Genomic DNA, 10769 nt, shown 5'->3' on the forward strand with positions numbered 1-10769 from the left:
ACTTGGCATTCTTCTTTGTGAGTCGGGTTAGGGGAGCCGCTAGACTAGAAAATCCTTCAACAAACCTGCGGTAATAGCCTGTCATTCCCAGAAAGCTATGAATTTCTTTAACTGATGTCAATTTCTCCCAACTAAGCACCGCTTCAACCTTTTTGGGATTCACTAATACTCCATCCTTTGATATGATATGTCCTAGGAAGGCGGTCTGCTCAAGTCAGAATCCACACTTACTCAACTTTGTATACAACTTCTTTATTCTGAGAACCTACAAAACCTGGGCTAGATGGTGAGCATGTTCTTCTCTGCTTTTTGAGTAGACTAGGATGTCATCGATGAACACGATAACAAATTGATCTAAGAATTCTCTAAAGACCCTATTCATCATATCCATGAAGATGGCTGGGGCATTGGTTAGCCTAAATGGCATGATCAGAAACTCATAGTGTCCGTACTTAGTTCGAAAAGTTGTTTTAGGGATGTCTTCTATTCTTATTTTTACCTGATAGTAACCTGATCGTAGGTCTATTTTGGAGAAGACCCGCGCACCCTACAACAGATCAAAAAGGTCATCAATTCTAGGAAGGAGATATTTGTTCTTGATTGTGACCCTGTTCAATCCTCTGTAATCAATACATAGCCTCAACGTTCCATCACTCTTCTTGGCAAAAGTGACTCCGGCACCCCAGGGGGACACACTATGTTTGATAAAACCACTGTCTTACAATTCAGTGATCTGTTTCCTCAGCTTCTCCATCTCAATGCGGCTCATGCGGTAAGGAGCAAGCGAAATAGGTTGGGTGCCAGGTTGTAGATCTATGATGAACTCGACTTCCCTGTCTACTGGTAGTCTGGGTAGTTCATCCAGAAACACATTTGGAAAGTCTCAGACTATCAGAATCTCTTGAATACAATTCTTTTTCTTGGGTTTGTCTAGTTAGATAAAATAGCAAGGTTAAGGTACTCGCAAATAAGAAAATTTGTCATCAAGGAATAAGTACTAAATCATTTTATTTATTTATAAATGGCTCCTCATTAGGAGGATTGAATGCAACCTTCTTGTTAAAGCAATCTATGGTGGCATGATATGCCGCTAGCCAATTCATGCCTAAGATTACATCAAAATCTTCTGTATCTAATTCTATCAGGTCTACACTTAGTTTTCTATTTGCTATCTCCACGGCACAAGCCTTGTAGACAACTTCTCCTAATAGTGTTACACTCCTAACAGTAGATACAAATAACATTGAATCAAGTTTATTAGGTAATACATTAAATTTGGATACAAAAATAGGTGAAACAAATAAATATGATGTACCAGTGTCAAACAAAACATGAGCAAGATGGTTACAGATAGTGTACATACCCTGTACCACATCTAGGTCGGCATCGGCATCCTATTGGGTGAGGTTGTAAGCCCTGTCTTGGATAGGAAGTCTTCCCTAATTCTGATTCCTTGGGCACTCCCTCACATAGTGTTGGGCACTACCACATATGCGACAAGTGTTGTTGAGGCAGTAGCATGGTCGGTCCCTGTGGTCCCTGCCACAATGCTGACAGATCTTATCACGTCCTGCCACTGGAGCTTGAGGGGGAGCATGGATCACCGGTCTGGGCCTCTTGTTCTTCTGGACAGGTGCAATAGGTGCTGGTCTGCGGAGTGGAGCTGAGGGTCTGTGGTTCCTTGCTGACTGAGGGAGGGTGTGGAGGCTCCTCTCCACTAACTGTGCCTTGGCCAAAACGGCTGACCATGTCTTGAGCTCCAGTACAAATAGGTGCTTCTTGATCTCTGGGCGGAGGCCCCACTAGAACCTCCTAGCCTTCCTGCCCTCATCCATCAACATCTCAGGGGAGTATCAGCCCAACTCTAGGAACTTACGGGCATATTCTAACACCGTCATGTTCCCCTGGACCAACTGGACAAACTTCATCTCCTTAAAATGTCGGATGTGCTCTAGGAGGTACTCTACATGGAAGGTTGTTAAGAACTATTCCCAAGTGACTAGAACAGGCAAGGTGGTCTACTTGAGTTCCCACCAGTGGTCTGCTTCTCCCACCAGCATGTAGGTAGCAAGGGTGACCCTCTGCTCGGGAGTCACTCCAAGGGTCTTAAAGGCCTTCTCTGTCTCCACCAACCAATACTAGGCATCTTCAAAGGAGGATTCCCCTATAGAAGTGGATGGGTTCAGTCTCCTGTACCTCTCTACGTAGCCTGAGTCAATCATAGAATGAGCTGGGTCCCTCGAAAGAGGGATTGGGCCAGGCTGAGGATAGACTAGGGGGGACTATGGTGGTACTTGCTGATATGGTGGGGGCATCGGATTATACTGTGGCAGTGTCGGGCATTACTGTGGCTGGGGCACCGGATTATACTGCAGTAGTGGCACTGGGTGGTACTGTGGAGGAGCAGACTCGTACCGGGGTGGCTTGGGATCCTCTCGCTGCAGTGGTGGCTCAACCTGTGGTAGCGAGGGAGGGTCGAGTAGCTCCCTTCTCTCCTCTCGACCCCTGCTGGGCAGCAATGAATCTCTCCAGCATCTCAAATATTATGTCAACGTCTTCCTGAAGCGAACTATCCGAGGCTGCTCGGTTTAGTGGGGGTCTTCCTCTCCTCATCTCTCTACACCTGCATTTCACAAGGAATGATTGAGTAATGATTCATTGGTTTGGTATTTCTCTAAGTATTATTGTGTAAGGGACGAGTCTGAGGAACGCGGCTCTGATACCAACTGTAACGACTTTGGAAATTAAAAAGGAAATGTATATAAAAATATGAGTGCGGAAGTGAAATAAAAGGTTCTGATTAATATCCCTTACACAATAACTTAAACAAACTAAACAATATCAAAAAATAAGTCATCTAAAGGAAATACTAGAAATGAAAAAATATAAAGAAAGCTATAAGACATCTAGGCATCTACTCGCCGTCTTCTTGTGGGTCAGGCTCGGGAATCAGGTCCTCCTGATCTGAAATGATTAAGTAAGGAATGAGTTACACTAGCCGAGTAAGAACGTCACACTATATCACTGTCACAGAAGCAAATGTTTGTAGAAAATCAAAACAACCAATGGAGCACAAATTTTAAACAAATTCATTTATCAATGATTAAACCATTTACCGTCTACTTATCTCAGTGAGATTTATAAAAACGACCTATGGAAATAATAACATTATAGATATTATGAATTCATACATAATATGTAACAAAGCACATGTCATACTTTTATATTTCAATCATCAAACAACAGATGCTCCCTTTTTATCAGTCTAGTAGTCTACTAGTAACCATGGGGATCCATAGGGGTCCCCGCTACACGTGAACCATTTTCATTAATAAACTAAATTCCAGGGTTGTCTCATACCCCGTCCGGTATGAGCGCCAAAAACAATAAACTTCAATACCCCGTCCGGTATGAGTGTGAAGTGGGTCGTCCCCATACCCTGTCCGGTATGAGCGCCAAAACATTAAAGTCTTCATACCCCGTCCGGTATGAGACAACGTTCACGGTAGAGCTCCCTATGGACCCGATCCGTCCACCATCTCTCAGGATATCTAGTGAGGCTGTCATCTTATCCATTTATCAAGTCACACCCCTTTCCTATTTTTCCTTAATCTCCATTATCAATTCAAACATGAATACTTAAACAAGCAACGTGCATCCAACAAGGCAAGTATATCTTAGATTCACAAAATCAAACAGTAATGAAGTAAACAGTGATTCATGCATTCAAAATTATAGCATAAATAAACCAGATACCATAATGCATTTAAACTGTAAAATAAATCAAATAAGAACTGACAGAGAAATATGTCCGATTCGGGCTCCATTAGCAACCTTAATTAATTATGCATATCTATTAATTTACAAAAATATAATATTACCATTTATTTAAACTTTAATTCCGTGATCGAAAATAGGGTGAGGGGTCCTTACCTGATTCGACGTCTAAAATTAGATTTTCACTGCGCTTACGAGCGGTCCCTGAATTCCCTGACTTTTTTCTTAGGAACTGAAACGCGCTTACGGTACCTACATATGTCCCAAATAACCCAAAAATCAGACCCTGGGCCCACTCAGCCAATTTCAGAATTCCAGCACGGCGGCAATCCGCCTCGTTGGCTGTTTCCGGTTGTTTTCGGTCGAATTCAGCCAAACTTGCATCAGTTCCTATGAGAAAACACCCTTACGGCTCTCGGTGGGTCGAAAAAACACAGAAAACTGAAACTTACTAGCGGTGGTGCTCTCCGGTGCGGCGGCTCCTCTGGCTCACGTTGCAGTTTGATGTTTTGCTCCGGTTAATCTGTAGAGGAGAAAACGGTGGTTACAATGGTGGAAAAAACATCGAACGGGAATCGAGAAGGGCCTCATCGGAGGCAAAAACTGAGGCACCCTGCGGTGGTGCCACTGGGCTTCGGTGGTATTTTTCGGCCAATTAGCTAGTACTTTCGTTCTGATTTGGCCATAGGTGGGTTTAGAAGCGAATTCTGAGCCAATGGGAGAATTTTTACCTTATTTGGCGGCTAGAAATTGCTCCAGTATGGCGCCGGGTGATGATGGTCGGCTCCCCGGCGGTTGGGCTGTCTTCTCTGGCGAGGGCTCTGGCGGCTAGGGTTAGGGTTTGGGTGCTGATGTGATTATTTATAACCATCGGCTTTTAATCTGAGCCGTCCATCACGATTCGATCTGGACCGTCCGATCGCGATTAAATAGGAAACGAATATAGACCGTTTATTGCGATACAATCTGAACCGTCCATGCACGATTCAATCTGGGCCATCTGTGCGGGATACAATCTGGGCCGTTCGTGCGCGTTTTGATCTGGGTCGTCTGATCGCGCGGGAACGTATCTCAGCTGTTCGATCGCACGCACGCAGATCGCCCACATGGCTCCCTTCCGCATGGTCTCCCGCGTCAGTGTCTCTGCCACCTGGCGCATCCTGGTTGGCCGGGGCTGCTGACCAGGCAACTGACGTGGTGAAAATTTTTTAAATTATATTTTAACTCTCCGGTTTTCAATTTTTTTTTTCAAAAATACCCTTAGAACTCAAATTTTCACTCATTTTCTCTAAAATTATTTTTAATTAAATCCCTAAATAATTCTTACCCTTTTTTATTTTTATTATTATTATTATTTCTATTTAAATAAATTAAATTAAATTAAATTAAAAATAATGAAATAAAAAAAAAAAAAAATTCTTGGGTGTTACATCTATGATGTATGTTTTGTAACGACCTGAAGTCCAAAATCAAATCTTGGCCGTCTAATTCTTTGGGTTGTTACATTTTTATTTTTTTAAATTTTTTTCAGATAATATAACTATTTTTTTTTTTTTTCAATTGTATTAGCTTTACAACTTGTAGGTTTTCAAAGCATGAAGAGCTTGATCTCACAAGCACAATGGGCTTCAATCCCACCTTACTAGGATTCTCACAAGTCAAGGCCAAGATGGCTAAGGTACTTGTTATCATATTCTCCTTTCTTAATGTAGGGTTGAACATACACTAAGTTAAGTTTTTCATTACCAACTTCAAGTAGTCTAAGTGTGGATGAAATTGCTTTTCGTTTAGCCTCCATTTTCTTGTTGTGCCTAATGAGTGATAAAGATAAAATAATCTCTCCATAAATTGGATTCTTTTAACCTAAATACTACAAGCAACTCCAGCATCCATATGTATGTTTCTACCATGAATATGACACAACCTTCTAATTTCTTCATTAAAGGGAACTATAAGATTTATGTAACCGTAATTGTTCTTGTAGTTATACTTCAATTATTAACTAGTATATCAAAATATAATTAGTAATATTCTATCTTAATTTCTCGATACTATATTGAAAATTTTCTTTTTATTGTTAAAAAATTCTATAATTGTCGTTCTTTAATAACTTTTCTAGTAACATACTCTATATCTAAATTAATGGACAAAATTAAAAAAATGAAAAATTTTCTTACCGATGTATTCTATTAATTTTGTTCGAATTATTACTTTTTCTAAAATATAAGTTTAAGATTATGAAAATTAAAATATTTATGTAGGAACAAGAAATCCAAGAAGATAATACAAACAGAAATTTATGGAGAAGAAGCATTTTGGGCTCATAATTTAGAGGGAGAAAAAGGAAAGCAAAAACAGAATACAGAATGGAGCCCATTAGAATCCACTCAAAGGAAAGAAGATTAAACCCAAATCCCTTCAAAATTAATGAACCAACCCAATTTATTTCATACCATTTTAGCATTTACTTATTTTCCAAAAAAGAATTAATAAATTTATATAAAGTGGCAAATATCGAATCACAAAGTATTCAATTGTCAAAAAAAGAAAAACTAAAAAATTGTATATTATAGAGAGAAAAATTTACTAAATAAATAAATAATATACGTGTATATATATATATATATATATACATATACTCTTTTGTCACTGACAAAGTCAAACATCGGCTTGCGTGTATAACGTGTACTATATATATATATATATAAATAATAGAGAAAAAATCAACAATTTTTTATTGTCATTCAAATTTTCGTGATCTCATTAGGAGGGCAGCAACAAAGTTGGCTACCGCTCTTCCATACCCATTTCGCTATTACGTTTTTGTATTTTTTAGGAGGAGGAGGAGAATAATAATAATAATAATAATTTTTTTTTTACTATATATTATTGATTATATTAACTCTAATTTTATGTTAGTATATCTTAATTATTTTATTAATTAATTTATATCAACCAATAATCATAAATTAAATCAAATGGATGGAGACTAACCTTATAGAAAGTCTAGTAATGTAAAATTCTCTTCAACAAAGGAGGTCGGTCAACCTTGTAAAAAGAAAAGTCTCATAAAAAAACAAAAAAAGAGGTTAATATTGTCAAAAGCCTTCTCAACAAAGAGACTAGCTTTGTGAAAAACCCTTCCACTAAAGAATATTGTTCTTATAAAGAACTCTCTGAAAAGTCAATATTATAAATATATTATTCATTAAAAGAAATTAATCTTGTAGAAAACCTTTCCCTCAAACAAACTACTTTCTAGGAAGAAAAATAAAAAATCACCAAATTCGGTCATTAATCTTTTTTTCTTGTAAAGAAAATAATTACCCCTTGCGAAAAACTTAATTTTAGCCTCTATTTAAAAAAAAAAAAAAAAAGTAGCCCTATAAAAGTATTTCTGTGGGATAATTAAACTTGATTCAATTAATGTTATAAATTAAAACTTCAATTAATTTACAATAAATAGGCGAAGGTGAAACGACAAGAATAAAGAGAGTCAAAGGTGAAGCGGCAACAATAAAGAGAGAAAACGAGCGACAACAATAAAAAATGTGAAAGCAAAACAACAACCTTTCTACTTATGTAAATAGGTTTAGGTAAAAGAGAATAGACAAGTGTGTGAAAAAGAAAAATATTTGAGATGTGAGGTGAAAAAAAAAAAAAAGATTTATTAGTTTCAACAAGTTAATGCATAACGGATTTGAGGTATGAAATTTTACCTTGTGAGTTGTAAAACTTATGTTCTTTCTATTAATAAAGTATTGAGTATTTTTTAATTTATAAATTTATTTTTTAAACAATTATAACAAAATTTAATTGTCAACATCTGGTATCAGAGCATAAAATTTGATCAATATGACTTCCAGTTCAATAACAGGAGTCCAAATTCAACAAGTGCAGTCATTAATTTTTAAGTTTGATGGCAAAAATAATTTTGTGATATGGAAACACTTAATGGAGCTGTGTTCGAGAAGCAATGGTTATGACAAAATTTTAGATAATGATTTTGCTGAAAAGAAAAAGTTGTCAGCAGCAAGTTTATAAGACTTAGTTCGTGATCATTCGTTAAATGAGAAGTGTAAAAGTCCAAAGATAAAGGTAATAGAAATATTGAATTATATCAACTATAAGCAGAAACAATTTAGAATTCAGTGTTTACATTCCTTACACAGTAAATCAGGATGCTCAATAAGGTTACGAAAATTATATTTTATAGTAGTTCATAGTAATAAGATAAATGATTAAAACAAAATGAAATAAAAATCCTATAGGGTTAACCTCTGTTGGGCAACTCTGATGAGATTCGAGAGGTAACATTTATTTGCAACCCTCTTATTATTCAGGATCTAAATCTTGATCTTATTGATATGAAATAGTTAAAGAAGATAATGAGCTACACTAACCCAATAAAAATATCACACTTATAACCGATTATATAAAACTAAAAGTTGGTAAAAAAATTCATAAAACAACTAATAGAGCCATTTTCTTTCTTAAATAAATTCATTTAACAAAAAACCATTACTTCATACTTTTATGAGTTTCTAAAACCGATCTATAAGGACAATAATCTGAATATCATTTTTGTTTCACATTTACATGAATAATAAACAGCAAACTTACCTCCTTACTTGCTTAATGGTATCCCTGGAGGTTCACAGGGATGTCCCCTTACGCGTGAACCCAATGCCTAATTTGTCAATTGACCGGTCATCCCCATATCCCATCCAATAATGGGTGTCAAACATACCACCACCTTGATACCCCGCTCGATATGAGGGTGAGCTATACCTCCCAACTCCTTCCGGTACGAGACTTCTCGACCCCGTTCGACTGAGGTAATGTTAATGGTAGGGTTCTCCCCATGTACCAGGTCTATCCATCCTTTTCCATGGTACCTAGTAAGCCTTTCATACATGGGTTCGCATCATCAACCAATCATCAATTGCATACCAATATCTCAATTCATAATTACAGATCAATAGAACGATATTTAAGCAGACAATAAAAATTTATACTTTAACAATTTAAAAAACATAATAAGAGCATTTATTTTAAAACAATCAATAGATGAAAATAGTGGTTGAGCAATCAATAAACCAAAAGCAATTAAACCTATGAATTAAAGTACATGCAGTGAGCAATAATAACAGTCTAGCAGCCAATGAACAATATAGATAAAGTAAGCAATTCCATACTGACCAATTTTGCATCTACTGGTGACCTATAATTTTAAAATTTTTTTAATTTTTATAAAACACAATATTATTTATTTTTAAGTTTCAATCTACTATAACGAGAAAAAGGCTGAGGGATTCTTACCCTAGATCGGTGTTCAAAATGCCATACTTTTTACTGCGCTTCTTGGTAGTCCCCAGATTTCTTATATTTTTTATGTAGAAATTAAAATACATGTCACGTATCCAAAAATACTCCAAAAAGCCAAAATAAGTGTTTTAAAACTTTTTTGACCAATTTAGGGTCCGGCATGAGTGGTGCCACCATGCTTCGGCAACAGCTTCAGCGCTCGCGGTTCTTCTTAGCCTAGCCATTTTCAGCTGATTTAGGCCAGTTTTAGCCAATTTTGCATAGAAACCTACAAAAAACTAAGTTAGGGGGCCTCTATTGGCCGAAAAGGCAAAAATTAAAATCTTACCGGTGGAAGGGTCTCCTGGTGTGGCAGCTCTGCCATTCCTCCTTTACAGTCAGGGTGTTTCTTCGGCTAACCTGCATCAAAATGAAATAAAAAATACAATGGTCAAAAAATTAAGAGAAATAAAAAATGGGAAAGGGCTCATCGGAGGGGGTTTTGGATTTCAGTCGCAGTGGCTCAACCAAGCTTCGCTCATATTTTCTGGCTCACCAGTCGGCCTTTCAGTTCCTATATGGGCATAAAGAGATTTAAGATTAAATTCTGAGTGGAGGGGAGGAAAATCTTACCTTTTGGTGTCAGCGGTGGCTCTGGTGCGGCGGTGACGGTGGCCGGTCTCCTTCTCCAACGTCTGATTTACTTTCCAATTGCCCTTCTTCTTTTTCTCCGATCACCCCTCTGTCGGCTAGGGTTTTGGTTTCCTGGGAAGAGGAGTTTAAATACTCATCTCCATTTGATCCAGGTTGTCTGTTCGAGTCAACATGGAGCGAGGAAAATTGTCCAATCGTTGCCTATTTAGGCCGATTACGTGTGCGAATTAGGGTCGTCCATCACGATCAATCTCATTCGTCTGATCGTGTCTGAAGATGAAACAAATCCGGGTCGCTCGTGCGCGCGGGATACGATCTGGACTGTTGGATTGCCTAGGCAGACGGATCGCCCGTGTGGCCTCCCACGTAGAACCGATGTCAATGTGTCTGCCACACAACGCGTTCTGACTCGTCGTTGCTACTGACGTAGTTGTTTTACATGGCGGAATTTTTTTTACAAATTTACCCCTATTTTGAATTTTTCTTTCAAAAGTACCCTCCTTATTCACACTTTCCCTATTTTTTCTAAAATTATTTTTAATTTCATCTCTAAATATATTTTTTTCAAAAATTTTACAAAATTAAAATAGAATAAAAATCAAATTATTTTAATATATTATTTTATTAATTTTAAAATTATCCTGGACTAAATTTTCGGGGCCGAGTGTTACAACTATCCCACTCTTAAGAAGAAATTTTGTCCCTCATTTGTTTTGATTGTTCATCTATTTGAGGGTGGAATGTTATCCTGAAAGACAATTTCGTCCCCATTGCTTGTTGAAAACTATACCAAAATCGAGATGTGAATCTGGAATCTCTGTCGGATATCATTATCACCGAAACTCCATATAGCTTGACTATCTCCTAGATATAAATTCTTGCTAGTTTATCTAAGGAGTCAGTCATTTTGATTGCCAAGAAATGAGAAGACTTGGTGAGCCGATCAACAATTACCCAGATGACATCATTTTCTGAGCGTGCCTTAGGCAACCTTGTTATAAAATCCATGGTGACATGTTTCCATTTTCACT

The sequence above is a fragment of the Carica papaya genome, chromosome 9 (genome assembly GCF_054855325.1).
Source record: "Carica papaya isolate Zhongbai chromosome 9, ASM5485532v1, whole genome shotgun sequence".
Lineage (NCBI taxonomy): Eukaryota > Viridiplantae > Streptophyta > Magnoliopsida > Brassicales > Caricaceae > Carica > Carica papaya.